This window comes from Micropterus dolomieu, linkage group LG20 (genome assembly GCF_021292245.1).
Source record: "Micropterus dolomieu isolate WLL.071019.BEF.003 ecotype Adirondacks linkage group LG20, ASM2129224v1, whole genome shotgun sequence".
Classification (NCBI taxonomy): Eukaryota; Metazoa; Chordata; class Actinopteri; order Centrarchiformes; family Centrarchidae; genus Micropterus; species Micropterus dolomieu.
In genome coordinates, this window is record NC_060169.1 from 4,999,006 (window position 1) to 5,015,515 (window position 16,510).

General features: G+C 39.9%; 1 long non-coding RNA gene across 1 annotated transcript; it reads left to right on the forward strand.

Annotated features, from left to right (window-relative positions):
* The first annotated feature begins 2,074 nt into the window (after window positions 1-2,074).
* LOC123959403 lies at window positions 2,075-12,876 on the forward strand. The gene is made up of 3 exons (XR_006822290.1): window positions 2,075-2,212; window positions 7,478-7,580; window positions 12,594-12,876. It is a non-coding gene; the product is annotated as an uncharacterized LOC123959403 (long non-coding RNA).
* The last annotated feature ends 3,634 nt before the right edge of the window (window positions 12,877-16,510 follow it).

The window sequence follows — 16,510 nt, forward strand, 5'->3', positions numbered from 1 at the left end:
CTTCAGTATAATTTCACTTTAAATGAAAGGTGAGCATTGTTTCATCCATCCCTACTGTGTGGGACGGAAGAAACACAACGATATACATTTAAATAATTTATGTTATTCTTGTTTTTATTTAGAAAGCTTGACACTGACCTTCTTAATACGTATTGCAAACTCATTATGTCCTTTTTTTATTTATTTTTTATTTATTTTAATTCAAAATAGTATAAATATTACTTAGCTAGCTAACTAGAATACCCAACAGTTAATGCACATTTGGATTAGCTATTGGCTGCCCTTTTTATGTACATCTGCAGCCTGTTTTCCTGGTCTACTGTAAAGACCCTGTTATTTGGCTGTAAGTATCCTGGTGGTCCAGCCTGCAGCCTGGTGGACTCTGCCCCCCTATCTAAATAAGGTAGAATGGCTGCGTGTTGGGACGATTGAAACTTCACTAGCTTCTAAACTGTAAAACTTTGACATTTAAAACTTCAGGATGTGTTAAAGTACTAACCCAAACCCAAAAGCAAAAACAATCCCTTAAGTTTAAACTGTTTATTAACAGACAGGATACTCAATAGAGAGGGTAGGGCAGGGAAAGTCTTCAGAGTGGCAGACTGGCATGGGCAGTGGTTGGCGTGGCTAGATGGAGAGTGGGATGGCAAATTGTTCTCTATGTGGCTTCCAGAGACAAAAGCTGACAGCGCAGGTTGAGCAGGCGATCCAGGGTCTGGAGACATGTTTCTGTCTCCAGACCCCATGAGTTAGCTACTAGCTAACATGTAGCAACTGATCTAAGGAATTGGCTTGCAACACAGAGCTGGAGGGCGACGGGTTCTCGCCACCGCAGACAGGCTGCTCAGGGGTCCAGGGCCTTGTCCTCCAAGTCACCCGGTGTTTCCGAGACTGTGCTTCTGTGCGGTATGAAAACTGAAGAACCTCCGTTCTACTGAGCCAACAGCTGATTCCCCGTCGGTGGTCCGACCGGCACCAGCTCTGCCGGTGGTCCAATCGACTCCTGTTCCTCGTGCCCCATCGGTGGTCCGATCGGCACCACCTCCGTTGGTGGTCCAGCCGACTCCTGCTCCCTGTTCTCCGTCGGTTGTCTAACCAGTAACTACTGTCCAGCCGACTCCTGCTCCCTGTTGGTGGCCCGATCGGTAGCTGTTTCGCCAGTTGTCATCAGCTCAGCTGTCTCGCCGGTGGTCCTCAGCCCCGCAGCTCAGTCCGTGGTCCTCAGCCCCGCTGTCCAGTTGCCGGCCTTCAGTCCAGCTCTGCCACTTGAGGCCCCGGTCCTCCTACGTCGGCCTCCCGAACTCTGTTTCCCCCCCTGCCCTGCCTTCGGGCCGCCCGCCTGAACTCTCCTGGTGCTGCCTTCAGGTGCCCGCCTGAAATCCCCTGTTTCCTCTCTGTCCCAGACCAACTGTTGAATTGCCTCTGCTTACTCTGGACTGTTTTTGTTTTTTTTGTTGGTTTTTTTTTTTGTGCGCATGGAATCTGGCCCTCCTCCGGTCCTCCCTCCACCCACCCTGGTTGGGTTTTTGGACTTTGTTTTGTGGGGTGGGTTTTGTTGAAGAACATCTGGGGACGTTCTTTAAGAGGGGGGTACTGTTATGAGTTGTATTTTTGCCCCTGTGGGTTTCTGAGTTTTGCCATTGTTTCGTGTGTCCTTCTGTTTGCCTCTGTTAATCTCGTTTAGTTCATGTTTAGGGTTTACTTTTGGTCTATGCACTTCTGTGGTATTTTGCCCTTGTTCTGCTCTGTGTTCTCTTTAATCCCAGCTTCGGGGTGTGTTAGGTGTTAGTTTAGTAGTGATATGTCCGATGGTGTCTGGGTTAGTTTGTTGTTCTTGTTGTTCTGATCTGTTACTTCTTACTTTGATATGTTTAGTGTTCAGTACTTGTGTTATGTCTGCTCACCTCCAGTATCTGCCTGCCATCCAGTCTCTCTGTTTTCCCCTTCTGTCTCTCTCCCTCGTTAACCCTGATCCCAGTCACCTGTGTTGCTCCTGCCCTGCTCGTTAGTCCCTGTGTATAAATGTTTGGTGTTTCTGTTCATTCCCTGTCTGGTCATTGTAGCATGCTGTCGCTCTGTCTGTGGTTGTAGTTTGCGCTGTCTCATCCTGTTGCCTTACTGTTCCATATGTGTTTATTGGATTTTCTCTGTTGGATCACCTGCTTTGTTTGCTCCTGTATGATTTTGGATTCCCTGGACTCAGCCACTCTTTGTAAGTGTGCTCGCCTTTAGTTTGGTGAATAAACCCTTTGAACTGTACCTCCTCCGCTGTGCGTTCTGCATTTGGGTCCACCAACCTCCACACCACAAACCCTACTAGTTGTCTTAGAGACGAAAGGGACTTTAGAGATAGAGCAACAGTTCGAAAGTACTGAGGTGTCGAGATTTGTTTTTTTGATGAGTGGCTGCACTACTGCTTGTTTAAAATAGGGTGGTACCAGAGAGGGAGACTTGAGTTTGAGACTCGCACAGACAGTGAATTCAGACTTGACTCGGACTCGAGGCAGGGCTGGACTGCTATCTGGCATACCGGGCAAATGCCCGGAGGGTCGACGCACCTTTGGGGCCGATGTAACATAAATTATGTATTTATATAACTGTTTTTAAAAAATTGGTCAACGATCGGCCCATAAAGCACGGACAGCGGCCCATTGGGTAATATTCTATACTGACACTGGGCTAGCCCAATCACATCTCTTGCTAGCCCCCAGCCCCTCTGCTCTCTGTTTCTTCAGATGGCTGCCACCAAATGCGCAAAAACAACTGATATGTTTGCTACCGGGGCTGCAGTATCTTCAACATCAGCTGCAGTACCGGTGTACGGAGAGCAGACACAGGCACTAGACAGAGTAAAGGAAAGTCGTGGCCACTGCCAGTCTATGGTGATAGCGAGTGACAAAGTGACAGGGCAGAGGGAGAGAGAGCAGGAGGAGAGTGGAGGTGAAGCGGTAAGCATGGTGTAGCCTATAGGGAGGGAGCAGGGAGGTAGGGTCATTTACACTGGGGACGCTGGGGACATGTACTTACCACTTTTTGAGAGCATTTGTTAAATGTTCTGAACAATAGCTTGCACCAAGAAATGTAAATTAATAAAAATACTAATAAAATAGTAATAAATATACTTTGAAATAGGTTTATGTTCACAATAAGCCTGCAATGTAAATATAGAAGAAAACTGTTGTCGAAAAGTAACTTAAGCTAAAAACAATAAGCTACTGATTACTGCATTATATTCTCTAATATTTATATATTCTCAATTGTCACCTGCCACCTGAATTTTGTGCTTCCCTGGTGCAGAAAATGTCCCTAGAATGCACGAAACAACTAAAATTTGTTTTCCTAATTAGTAGGCCTATTAAAATATATTCATGTCTTGTTGTCATGGCCCCAAACTTGTACAATGTTACATCTCATGGGCTAAGTGTTTCGTCACACCCCTAATCTGAGCCCTTAAGTGGAAGGATGGTGTATTGGTTAGGGGTGTTGTTTGTCCCAGTCCAGCCCTGACTTAAGGTGCGGGACTCGTGAACAATGTTTATTTTTAGGAAACGTCTGGTGAGCTTGCTGTTATTCCCCTCCCTGTTAATTATTAACGTTGGCTGCAATCAGGTTACAGGTTTATTGTTGATCAACATTTCAGTTTTATTTAGTTAACGTTACACTGGTTTGAGAGTCTGCGGGCTGTGTTGACTTACAGTAGTTAATAAGCTGTCATTAATTGCATTACACATTACATGGTTGTGCTCTTTAAGTGAAAAACAGGTTACAGTTACAGAATTCCTTATAGCTATGCAGTGTTATAAGCAGCCTGGTTTGAACGCAGCAGGTGATACAACATTCATTAGAACTACAAGTGACTTGAGACTTGATATGGACCCATGAGCATCTTTGGGAGGTACAAAACCTTAAGTAAGGCTGCCATTTATAATTACTTGGATTGTCCAATAGTGTCCCCACCTCTTTAAAAAAGCAAGATGAGACAATGTTAATGAGACAAACTGAGGATTTCAAATGTGCAACAATATTTTTAAGAGTAGAGAGGGATTCAGGTTCTTTCTGGATGAAAACTGCTGCACAATCTATGGAAATGGAGGGGTTAAACGTGGGAGGCGAGATACTTATGGATAAGATGCCACCACTCTAGTGGTGGCATCTTATCCTTGAAAAAGTGGAGAAACTTTCCACAGGCTTCAGAAGATGCTTTATGATAGGTGGATTGGGGAGTATTAAGAACAGAGTTAACTGTGCTAAACAGAACATGAGGTTCATGGCATTTTTTTAAACGACATCAGACAGGCACTTAATTACTTACTTCTCAGCTTTAACAATTCTCTGATAACTGTGCCAACAAGATTGACTAAGAAGAAAATGCGAAGAGTTGCCAAAAGCAAGCGTCCATGTTTGTGTGGGCAAGGGAATCCCACAAAGACAGAAGACATCCTCCTGTACTCAATGACAAAACTGGTATTGAGAATTTTTAAATAATTCACTGCACTGCTTTTGTGGTTGTGAGCAGATGGCAACAGCGACAGAGTTCACATGAGCAGATTAAACACAACTTGAATGCCGTCCAGTGAAGACAGTTGCCAACCGTTTACTCAAATCCCTCAGCTAAAAATTCCTTTATCTCACAGAAGACGTTTAAAACCCTCGAGTTAAGCTCACCTTGTACGCCAGCTCACAGAGTCAGCTGTGCTACCAAGGATGCACAAATCCACAAAAAAGGTGTTTTTATTAAAGCAGCTGTGCAGACGAGCCAGCAATATGACAACAATGTCATGTGGTCAAGTGGTTTGAAAGAGGGTTAGCTCTGAAGTTCATCGCTGCTTCATGTGCTTACAGGAATCATCACTTTGCTGAGTGGGTTCATGTCCTCCATCCTTAGTAAGAGCTATTTAAGTTTACTTTCAGATATTCTGAAGCTGTTATACGTCAGTCAGTGGTGTTCGTTGTGTCTAGTCTTTATTTTAAGCGTCTAATGGTCAATAACCATTTGAGTTTCAGTTCTACTTATCATACAAAACACGTCTCAGTGTCTCATGCACATTTTACAATACTATATAGAGTTATGCTATCTACATGCTTATACGTGTTTGGCTATGGTTACGAAACATAAAAAAATGTTTTTGGTATGCTAAATACTTGCTTTCTTTAGAAAACAGAAAGATTCCAAGAAAGAGCGGTGAATTGTGTGTCTTAATCACCTCCTCATAGCTCCAAATATCTGTCAGAAGTAGCATTTTTAGCTATTTAGTGGCGAAGCAGCAATTGTTTGGAGCTAACCTCTGAATTGTTAACCTACATTTCAGATTTATTCAGTAACTCAAACAGATCTGTTGTGTCCATTGAAGGCTGCTGGAGAAACTGATTACCAAACCACAGTTTTATAGGCAGAATTAAAAGAGGGGACCATCATCTTTGGCTAGCTACCTAGCTACATAAAAATAGCAACAGGGAAATGACAAGTGGATCTACGCAGTGGTGCAAATTGTTGTAAGTCATACAGAAATAGCAAAGTTTAAATACGAGAAGTGTTAACTGTTCCTAGCAGTTGCTACCTTAGCGTCTGTGTCAACTGAAAATAACCTCGCCGGGATGTATGTCCCTCGCAACCCAACAAGAAATCTGCCAACATGAACACCAGCTGTCAGGATGAATAAATGAAGTGCAACTCAGTCTGATTATCAGGCTAGCTAGAATCATACTCCGCAGACAGATTAACGATGAAGAAGTTTCTATTGGCTGTTTTGAGAGTTGTTTTTGCAGGAACTCTCATAATCCAAAGTAAGTACAATCAAGCAGACTGCAGCTTAATAAGAACATATAGCCTATCATGTTTTATGTTATACGTGTTTTGCAATTACAATGTGCCTTTTATTTGCTGCAAAGTCATTCACAGACAAAGAAATGTGCAGTATGTCATCCTACATAGTTCCTTATGTTTAGGGTCAGTTGGAGATATAAAACTATGAAAGTGCACTGTAAGTAAATATGTTTGACAACTGAGGTCTCTGAGACATCAACCATAGGTAGTCCGTCATTTTCTGGAGTGGATTTTAAACATGTTATCGGTTTGAAATCATGAAAACCATCAAGGTGATAAAACAATGTTAAGTATTGAGCTGTTAAAGAGGGCCTGGGGATTAAAGCGGTCATTTGTCTTGTAGTATTTATTCTGTAGAGTAAGGGGGCTGGGTCGGTAAATGGAGAAGAGCATGAATACAGAGAAATCTTAAAGCTAAAAGATCAATAATTCTGCAAACTGGACTACACACTACAGCCTCATCCCTGTCTGACCCCAGTGTCGTGTCTGAGAGCGTCCCAGTCTGTGTGCGTTTACTGTCCAGACAGCACAGGGCCTGTTACATAATGCATGCCCACCGGCAACATGGCGAGCTGAGCTCTGCTGAATCAGCGGCAGAAAAACGCTGCCGCTGCTGCTCTGAGCGGACGAGGGCCCACAACGGCCGCTGAAGACAGGCATCCTGTGCTGCCCCCACGCCTGAGAAGAGCACTTGATCACCCAAGTAACCTTTTACATGAGTGCCCTCAATCTGCCACTCACCAGAGAGCCACCGCAGACATGGGGCAGACAGGGGGCATTAGGTGGGATTATCGCCCCTGCTGCCCTTTGTTGTTTTGATGTCCGTCACTCACCGACTCACCCCGAGCCCTCCCCTTCCTTCATCCCTCCCCTCCTCACTCGCCCGCCCGGCCCTGGCACTGCTACAGAGAGGCTGTCCCCTGGCAAGCTGAAACCAGAAAACTCCCCTCAGTTGCCCAATTTCACAGCCACACACAAACACACTCTCACGCAAATCAAACTAAACACACAAAGACTGTATAGAATAATGGGGGCGCTATTGATTTCCTTTATTAAATTGTAAGTTTCAGTGTGGATGATTTCCTGTTTGCAAAGCAGATTTTTCTTGGTTCCCAAAAAGCCAGAAAAAAATACCACATTTGCTTCTAACAGCTTCTTTACTTAGTTATATAGTGTGTGTGTATATATATATATATGTATTCCAAATGCAATTCAAGGTAAGACCTTGAGGAGCACAAACCTCCATCAGCGCTGATCAAATTCACTTCAAACTTCCTTCCTTAATTTTTAGATTGAATTGATTGCTCAAAATGCAGAAATCACAGCTCCAAAATTAAATCAGTTGTTTGTTGGCAGGAGGCTGATCCGCCTGCCATTGTTCCTGGATATTTAAGATGTTTTAAATATCCTGCTGACAAAAAGGGTTTAAACATCATAACCTTGTTAGTGGAGTGAAAAGTAAAGATTCAAGATGACTTTGTAAATTTATTATGTTATGTCTGTTGTTTTTTTCCCACAGATGGCATGACTATCACCAAATAATTCTCTGCAAATATTTTTTGGGAAAGAAGCAAAATACAGTTATTGGTTGAGAAAACAGTCTCACCACCAGGTCTGTTTAGCAGCTGTTCTGATCATGATCTTTATCAGCAGATGGAGTATTCTCAGTCCAACATGGGCAAGAAATTGAAATGCTCAGAAAAAAAGGGAAACTTGAACATCTACAATTCCATCTACAAGTCATGAAGACCTCGTGGTGAGTTTTTTCAACTACTGTTTCCAAAGTCAAGAATGAACTTTAAACCGCAGAATGCAGTTACATTTTAACTTTATTTAACAGTGTTTTACACACGTTTTGATGGCTCACTGTGGGGTATATATCTGTGACACACAACCACAGTGAGGAAACTGTATATCACGATCCACCTTTCTTTTAGTCGGTGGACCTTATTAACCTATGCTGGTATATGTCTGGTTTAACTGCAACAGTGTTTGCTGAATCCTCTATTGAATGTCGTTCCCTGACCTATCCTCTCCAATCATACCCCTCATATAATGTTGCTGCTTGACTCTGTCCCTGAACTCAAAGAGCAAAACAGCAAAACAAAGCTCTGGTCTACCCTGAACTCTGACCGACACCCTGAATGTCTTTCACCCAGTGTCATTCTTAAGTGTCTTGATTTTATAGCTTCATTTATCAACTCTAGCCTTGTAAATCATCCATTCCACACAGACATAACTGTTCATAGTCATCCCGATTTACTTCTGCATGTGTCTGTAACTGTCTTTTAAAACAGAGTCATTTCAAACATTACACCCCCCCTACACCCACCAGCCTTCTATCAGTAGTACCATGAAGGGTGCTGAAGACGTAAAGCAGGGTTTAAGTTTGTGACCCTCGCTCTTGTAGTTGGTAGTGTTCGGGGACCGACCTTTGACCCTGAATACTACTGGTCCTCGGGTTCAAATGCAGACCATGACCAGCCGTTGAACTCCGACTGGCGGGAGAAACAGCAAGGGGAGTGGCAGCAATGGGGGAGCAGGGTGAGAGGAACAGACAACAGTATCTACTGTTTTTGTTGCTTCTCCTCTCATTTTTGTATCAAAAGAGGCAGGCTCAATCTGGTTATGGCATATTAGTCCGATTATCTGGGGAGTGAACAGTGATGGATGTAATGGTAATTGTGTCCTAATTCACGGTTTACAAATGTGTAAAATGTGTAGTGTGTGCATTTAATACATGAGATTTTCTGTGTAAGTCAGTTGTAGATTTCTGGCAGAGGAAGCGTGAAATGTGTTCAGACTTCCTCAGTACAGCCAGTCTTCTTCTCAGTGGCTGACAGTTTAAGGAAAATCTCCCCTTAAGATGGTCAGACACCAATCATCAGGCTTTTCAGTTCAGTGCATCCCTGGAGTTAGTATGTCATGAAAATATTAAATTAGTTTTATTTGGTGAACCAGTTTTTTTCTTTTTACCTACCTCCATTTCAGTTTGTGGATTCCTACATTTCCCAGAATTCCCTGAGAAGGAATGTCCATTGGTTAATTTCCATCATAGGTGTATGTATGAACATAGAAATGCATGTATGTACACCCGTAGCGTGCTAGAAACTTAGTTTATAAACACCTGTTGCTTCCTTTACTCAAAATTTCATTTATCAGAAATACATTTAAATGTACTATCCTGCTGACTAAATTCACATGTCAGGTATTATACCAAACGTAGTTTAATACTTGTTAATGCTTTTTTTTCCTTTTTGCAAACCAAAGACATAATTTCGCACAATGGAAAATACTTTTTTGAGTTGTGTTGTTTCTTTCAAAATTTGCCATATGAATGTTTGACCTTATAAAATCTGTGATGTGTAATGATGCTGCTAGATCGAGGGAGAGGCACTAGAAAGAGTTTGCAGTAGTTTATTAATCTGTCACGCCAACATTTTCACAGGCTGAAAGTTGTAGGTGTATGAAGGGAACAGATGTCTCCTTAACTGACTAGGTGTTTGAAAAGAAAAGAGAACACGAAGAAGGGCATAGTTTATTTTCAGACCTTATGTGTGTTTTTCCTGTGCAAAATCTATGGTGAGGAACAACTTTCCCTTATAGATTTTATTCTCTATACTTACTGTACGTGCAACTCTTTTTGCTTTATTAACATTTACATGAAAACCGTGATCTTTTCTTGACCTTAACCAAAGTGCTTTTGTCGCCCAAACTTATGGTCTATGATGTCACAGTCCTGCACTGCACACCCACCTCCTTGTGACGTGTGTGCAGTACAAAAACATGGCACTGTTTTGGTTAACTGGCAACAGTTTTTCCAGTGGACACAATCCAGGCTGCAATCACATTTCCCATCAAAACTGGCAAAATGTTGTATAAGGCAGGTACTTGTCCAGAATAATTTAAACATCATCGTGGTTAAAGGAATCCTTTCTTTTAGAAAGTGTCCTTAATCTTATTGATTTTTTTATTCAAGTTAATTAATTACATAACCATGTTAATTAAGCAGTGAAGGTGTGTCGGTATAACTTAGGCTATGAAGGGAATTGCAAATTAATACATTGATCTATGGTGGCATAGGGTAACACTGGGTGTTGCACAATGTGATGGGTGTTCTCTAGAAAGAAAATCCTGCTTTTTGACAGAAACCTGATTGATATTTTATATTGCTGAAACATTTTCTGGGATAAATCGCCATTGTGGATGCTTCAAATAGCTCACTTTATTTACCACCAAAAGCTGTTGTGGTTTTCCCTTTAAGATAAAATAAGATTTCAAACTTCCACCATCTTATATTCTAAAACAACAAAATAACTGGCTCACATTAAGGCACTTCTTCCTCTTTTGTTTTATAAAGCAACCAGCTGAGAGTCCTACAGCCACAACAGACAGAGATGCAATGTTCAGTCCCCCCGGCCACCACACACTTTATTACCATAATTAACTTCCATCAGCTGGGGTCTTCTCACTTTCATATCTGCAAGTATCTCTAGAGAGTCTGAGCAAAGCTCGTTGCGAACACATCAGGTAGCTCAGCATGTTAAGGATTTATTCGTTCTCATTACAATAACAGTCTGGTGTCAGGTTCAGGATAAGATGTGTTCTCAAGTAACCATGATCCTTCTAGAAAAATTGCAAATGCCTTCAATGTTTGTGCCATAAGGGGAAACAACATTGAGATTTGTCTTCTTTACCTGTACTTGTGAAAAATTTATATAATTTTATATATATTGCAGCAGGTCTGAGGACCCCTCTGACGACAGGTTTACCACTTGGTGCACCTGTTGGTAATAAGTTGATTGATGACAGTTAAAAGGACTCAACTATGAAACTGGAGGAGTATTGGATACAGAAGAAGCTATAGCCAAAACGTCTGTACTTAATATCAATAAATGCAGCTTTAAGGTATTTACATAAAGAAAAGAGTACAGTACATTCATATATAGGGTGATCTTTCCACAACTGCAGGAAGTTTGTATCAGGGAGGATCGAGAATCATTTCATACTCCCCATTCAAATAAATCATAATGTGCATCTCCTAAATGTCACTTGTTCTAATAAAAAAGTTAATGACAATTTGTTTGTTATTGGTCTGGAAGGCTCTAAAAGGCCAACTTGATGTCGTCAAATACCCCAAATTGGAGTTTTCACAGCATTATTAAATTCCATAAAGGCTTTAGTTGAAGCAAAGTCCGCTCATACAGCTCGGCTCTGCTGCTCTATCAGCTGTGAAACACACATCCTCTACATGTTTTCACTGGATGGCCCTGTTTCCTTAATCACTTTGTTTTTAATGACCCCAGTGGCTGCTCGTTGAAGAATATGGACACATACTAGAGGTAAAGGCTGGATATGTGTTGAATTCTCCTTTTCCTTTCATAAAAAGACTGTAATTACTTTTCATTTTGCTTCTAGTCTCACATCTCATGCAAATGATAGTAATCTTGATCCTTAGTCCTCTTCACTGTTATGACTTCCTCCTGACAGCTCAATTACTTCTGCTTCGTGTTCGGGCTACACACACATTTGGCACATGCACCGATGTTAGTCTATTGTATCTAAGCAACATGTATAAATTAAACCACTCAAATTTTTAAAAACAAATATATATATATATATATACATATATATATAATCACAGTGGCACAGATCAACAGGAATATGTTTTGCAAGTGTCAGAGAGTTTTATCCCATTAAAATTAAACAGAAATGAAACAAAAAAACAATGAAACCAGCAATTGACAGATGAATGATGTTTATGTTTTGGCATCCTGTAATTACAAATCATGGCCTACATCAAGTGCAAGTCTCAGTATACTTTATAAAAAGGAAAAAACAAACAAAAACTTAAAAATGTGACAAGCAGCCAATTTCAAAAAGCTGAGATGGAAGTTATCAAGCTACAATGAGCACGGGGAAAGAAGAAAATCTTATCGAGGTCATGCACATTACAAATGCATGTTCGTTTTTATTTTTTGTACATGTGCTTTATCAATACACCCACAGTAAGATGCATGGAAATCTTAGGATATAAATTTTCAACATTTCAACTTGTGAACCAAAGGTTGCCAGGTTGATTCCTTCACCAGCAGGATAAATCTGGGTGGGGGGAGTGAAAGAGCAGAACACCTACCGTGGTTATCACTGCTGAGGTTTCCTCCAGCAACGCTCTTAACCCACAACTGCTCCAGTGGCCAGATGATCAGAATGTTTATGTACTTGTGAGCTTCCAGGTGTAGGAGTGTATGAGGTGTTCCTGAAAAAGAGGGTGATCGTGTTCAGAGAACCATCCGATAGCAAACCTTTGACAAGCCAACTGAGGGAAGGATCATCCACCAAGATAGCTGATAATACCCAAATGGATAATTACACTAAGAAAGCACACTACATGACAGCTTGCATCTTAATTAAGTATTTATTTATTTTAAGTGAAGTATGCCGCCTTGGCAAAGAAAGCAGCACACAGTGACACATTGGCATGGTTTACTACAGACAACATCTTTTACAGCAAAAAGTATTTTTCAATGTTTTGTTTTTTTTTCATTTGAGGCACGTGTTTTGTTTCAGCCACGTCTGGTATGAAAATTAGGTTTTAAAGACTTAAGTGTGTGGTGATACAGTGCAGTGTCACTTTTCTAATTAGTCTGCATCAGCAGTGCAACAAGAACATATCTTTGACAACAATTAAAGCAGATTTGATGTTCACTGTGGAGAATTATCTATCTTATGCAAGTGTGAAGACATTGTTTTTTTTGTTAAACCACAGAATAACAACTTAATTAAGTTGTGCATGATCATGGAGACACAACACAACAGATGAATTTATCTGCAGCCTGGCAGACAGCAGTCCTTCTGGTCATGTATTGAATGATGGCGCCATCTACTGCTACTCTCCTGGAAGAGCAACTGGTGCCAAAGTTCTTTGGTTTATTTCCACTTCGTAGTGGTCAGATAAATTGCGAAGAACACAGTTTCACACAGATGTGGGATATATTTGGAGTTTGTCTTTTCAGAATAAAATCATATTTATATATTGTATATAGTGTGAAATTTATAATGAAATAAAACAATGAAGCTGCACCATTTATCTGTGCCTCACAAAACAGAGTATTTGGTTTAAAAAGTGGTATTTAGTATATTCATTCTTCATAGATGTTACAATATTTGCAGTTGGTTTTATTATGAAAAAATTTAGTTAACTTCCTTGATAAAAATACAAAATTTGATGATTTGATTTTGACTGCAGCTCTGTCTACTCACTTGCCATGTGAAGTCAGATTCCACCTGATCTTACAATATAAATGAAGAGGCAGAAAGAGCATATTTATAAATAAACACAGGTCACTAGGGGTTTCTGAAAGCCTTTTAAGGCTACATGACCTATTTAAAAAGAAGCTCAAATTTAAAAAACAAAGCTTACCAATCTGACTATTTCTGAGTCAAAATTTGAGCATAACAAGACGGAAATCAAATGTTACTGGATATACAGTTCCACTGTGTTCAGTAAAGCAGATAGGATGCTGAGGCGTCTCTTCTTGACATGTTTCCATGTCAGTGTTTGCCAACAGATCACAGTCCCTGCATGATACTTCGGTTCATATTTAGCTGCATGACACTTAGATAAAAGCCTTCTCTCATGAATCAGTAGCTGATTTCATCCTTGTGACACATGCTGTGATTTCACCATGTGGAAGCAGAGAAAAGAGATGTTACTCACAATTCCATCAAACATACTACAGAACAAATCTTTGATTATTTACAAAATGCTTTGCTTTCCTTTTGACCTATTTCACCATATGTGGCAACATTTAATTGAAGCTACATGATTATTATTGAGTAAAATTTTAAATACAATTTATATTATTATAACAATATTTATTACTGCACCCCTACATCGAATGAAAATGATTACAGATACGTCGTTCTATATGAATTTTCCCCAGAATTCTTATTTTTGTTAACTTCAGGATATTGACTACTATTTTAAGTAATGATATGAGGGTTTAAATGACTCTTGTCCACACAACATGCATTTTATTCTTCAAGAAGTGGGCTCTGCAGAGTTGCTCTGAAGAGGCTGACACTGTCGCACTAAATGACTAAAAGGTTTCTGTCTATAAATATTAGGTGTTTTCCATTTTAAAATGCCTGCACCACAGATAGTTTGTTTTCTGACCATGTAGCTTTAAACCAACTGTGAATATTTATCACCATGCATTTCAGTTCATTCCAGTCAAAGTTTTGGTTTCTTTAGCAGTTCACTTGTTTTTCAACATTTTTGTCAGTCTTCATGACTTTTTTAAGACTTTTTAGTTGCCTTCGACTTCATTCGGGGGTATTTTATTATTTACTTTTTAATGTATTTCCATATAATTCCACCTTGACATCTATGTCAAACATTAGACAAGGATTATGATTTAAATATAAAGTACAGTCAAGGTTTTCCCTGTTTTCAACTCTGGATACTGAAACCAAATTTTGGTTTCATGTTTCCGTCCATCTTGGTGTTTCAGGCTCCGGTCACTATGCTCCAAAAACTTGTGTGAGGTTTGGATTAAATGTCTGCTTATTAAGTAACATCAGTAATTTATTGCCTCTTAACAATCTCTTGAGTCCAGTAGAGTATGGATCTCAGCTGCACAGTAAGGAGGAGGAGTATAAATGGGCCTTTAAGTCTGTTTCATGCAGCAAAAACATGGAATATTGACCTATAATAGCAAAACTGAGCTATCAGTGGCTGAAAGTAAGAGATGACATCTTCTACAAGCATACAAACATGAATGGGATTGTTGTTCTATGATGAAACAGAAACTGCAAGAGATGTTCACTTATGATACCAAAACATATTTCCCCAGTGAAAATGTATTTTGAAAAAGTCATAATTCCCACACTGGTTTGCTTGGACACAGTTTAAAATCAAATATGTTTTCTTTAGTGAATATGCATGTTGTTTCTTCCAACTAAATCAAAGTTGTGTGTTTTCCATTGGGACATAGAAGCTTTAAAATATCTAAGGCAGCAGCAGGAAAGCCCTGTAGGTGGGAGTAAAACAACAGCCCAATGAAAACCACTGTTGCATTTCCAGGAAGAAGAAAGGATTGAAGCATCAAGAAAATTAAAATGACCAGAAACAAGATTTCCTGTTTAACATGCTTGCCTTCATAATAAAATGTCAACAGTGTATTATTTTGTATGACAAAAACAGCATACTATATCTCATACTATACCAGCATCCACTCTCCTGGGAAGGCTTTTGACAAGATTTCTGAACTTTTTCACACAAACTCAAATAGCAAAAATCAAACATAATGACACAAACACAAATTATTTACAAGGAATCTCAGAAGGATGTCTTCTATCTTCCATTATGTTTGTTTTGCTAAATTAACATTTGACAACCTTGCATTCAAATGCTGGATTCCCACCAGCACTGAATCACAGTATCAAATGACATGAAAAAGACCTTAAGGAGTGTCCTTCTTTATTACCCTATCTAGTTTAAAGACTCGTTCATCCTGTTCTTGTTTCATTGATACTGTTTGATTTTTTGCTTTAATGTTTTTGTGTGGACCCCAGGAAGACTAGCAACCATTTTGTGGAAGCGGATGGGGATTGGTAGGTGGAAATGATATATACAGTATATATCATAGGAACAGTATGAGCAGCGCTGAATTACAGAATGACAAATAAATAGTGTGACAAGTAGTAACCAGTAAACAGGTGGCTGATTAGAGCTCAGAGTTACTGACACCAGGAGTCAGAAATCAGCTGTTCGTCAGATGGTTTTTAATTTTCTTCTAAATAATCTATGATTTTGCCTTCCTACAGTTTCACCATGTAACTGTGGCAAAGTTGACAATGTTTTGAATGAGAATACTTTTGGTGATCACCGTAAAAACAAAAGCACTGGGGAAACTGTTTTCTCCAGTAGGTGTCGTAATGCAAGATTTTTAGACGCCAACCGCCATAAAACCACAAAGAAAAACAAGAAGAAGAACAAGAACAGGAAGTAGAAGAACATCAAGAAGATCAAGAAGAACAAGAAGGAGAACAAGAAGAAGAAGAACAGGAACAAGAAGTAGAAGAACATCAAGAAGAACAAGAAGAACAAGAAGGAGAACAACAAGAAGAAGAACAGGAACAAGAAGTAGAACAAGAAGAAGAAGAAGAAGAAGTAGAACAAGAAGTAGAACAACAACAACAACAACAACAACAACAACAAGAAGTAGAAGAAGAAGAAGAAGAAGAAGAAGAACAAGAAGAACAACAAGAAGAACAAGAAGAACAGGAACAAGAAGAAGAACAAGAAGTAGAAGAAGAAGAAGAAGAACAACAACAACAACAACAACAAGAAGAACAGGAAGAACAGGAACAAGACGAAGAACAAGAAGTAGAAGAACAAGAAGAAGAAGAACAACAACAACAACAAGAAGAACAGGAAGAACAGGAACAAGACGAAGAACAAGAAGTAGAAGAACAAGAAGAAGAAGAACAACAACAACAACAAGAAGATGAACAAGAAGAACAACAAGAACAACAAGAACAACAAGAAGAACAAGAAGAACAAGAAGAAGATGAACAAGAAGAACAGGAACAAGAAGATGAACAAGAAGAACAGGAACAAGAAGATGAACAAGAAGAACAGGAACAAGAAGATGAACAAGAAGAACAGGAACAAGAAGA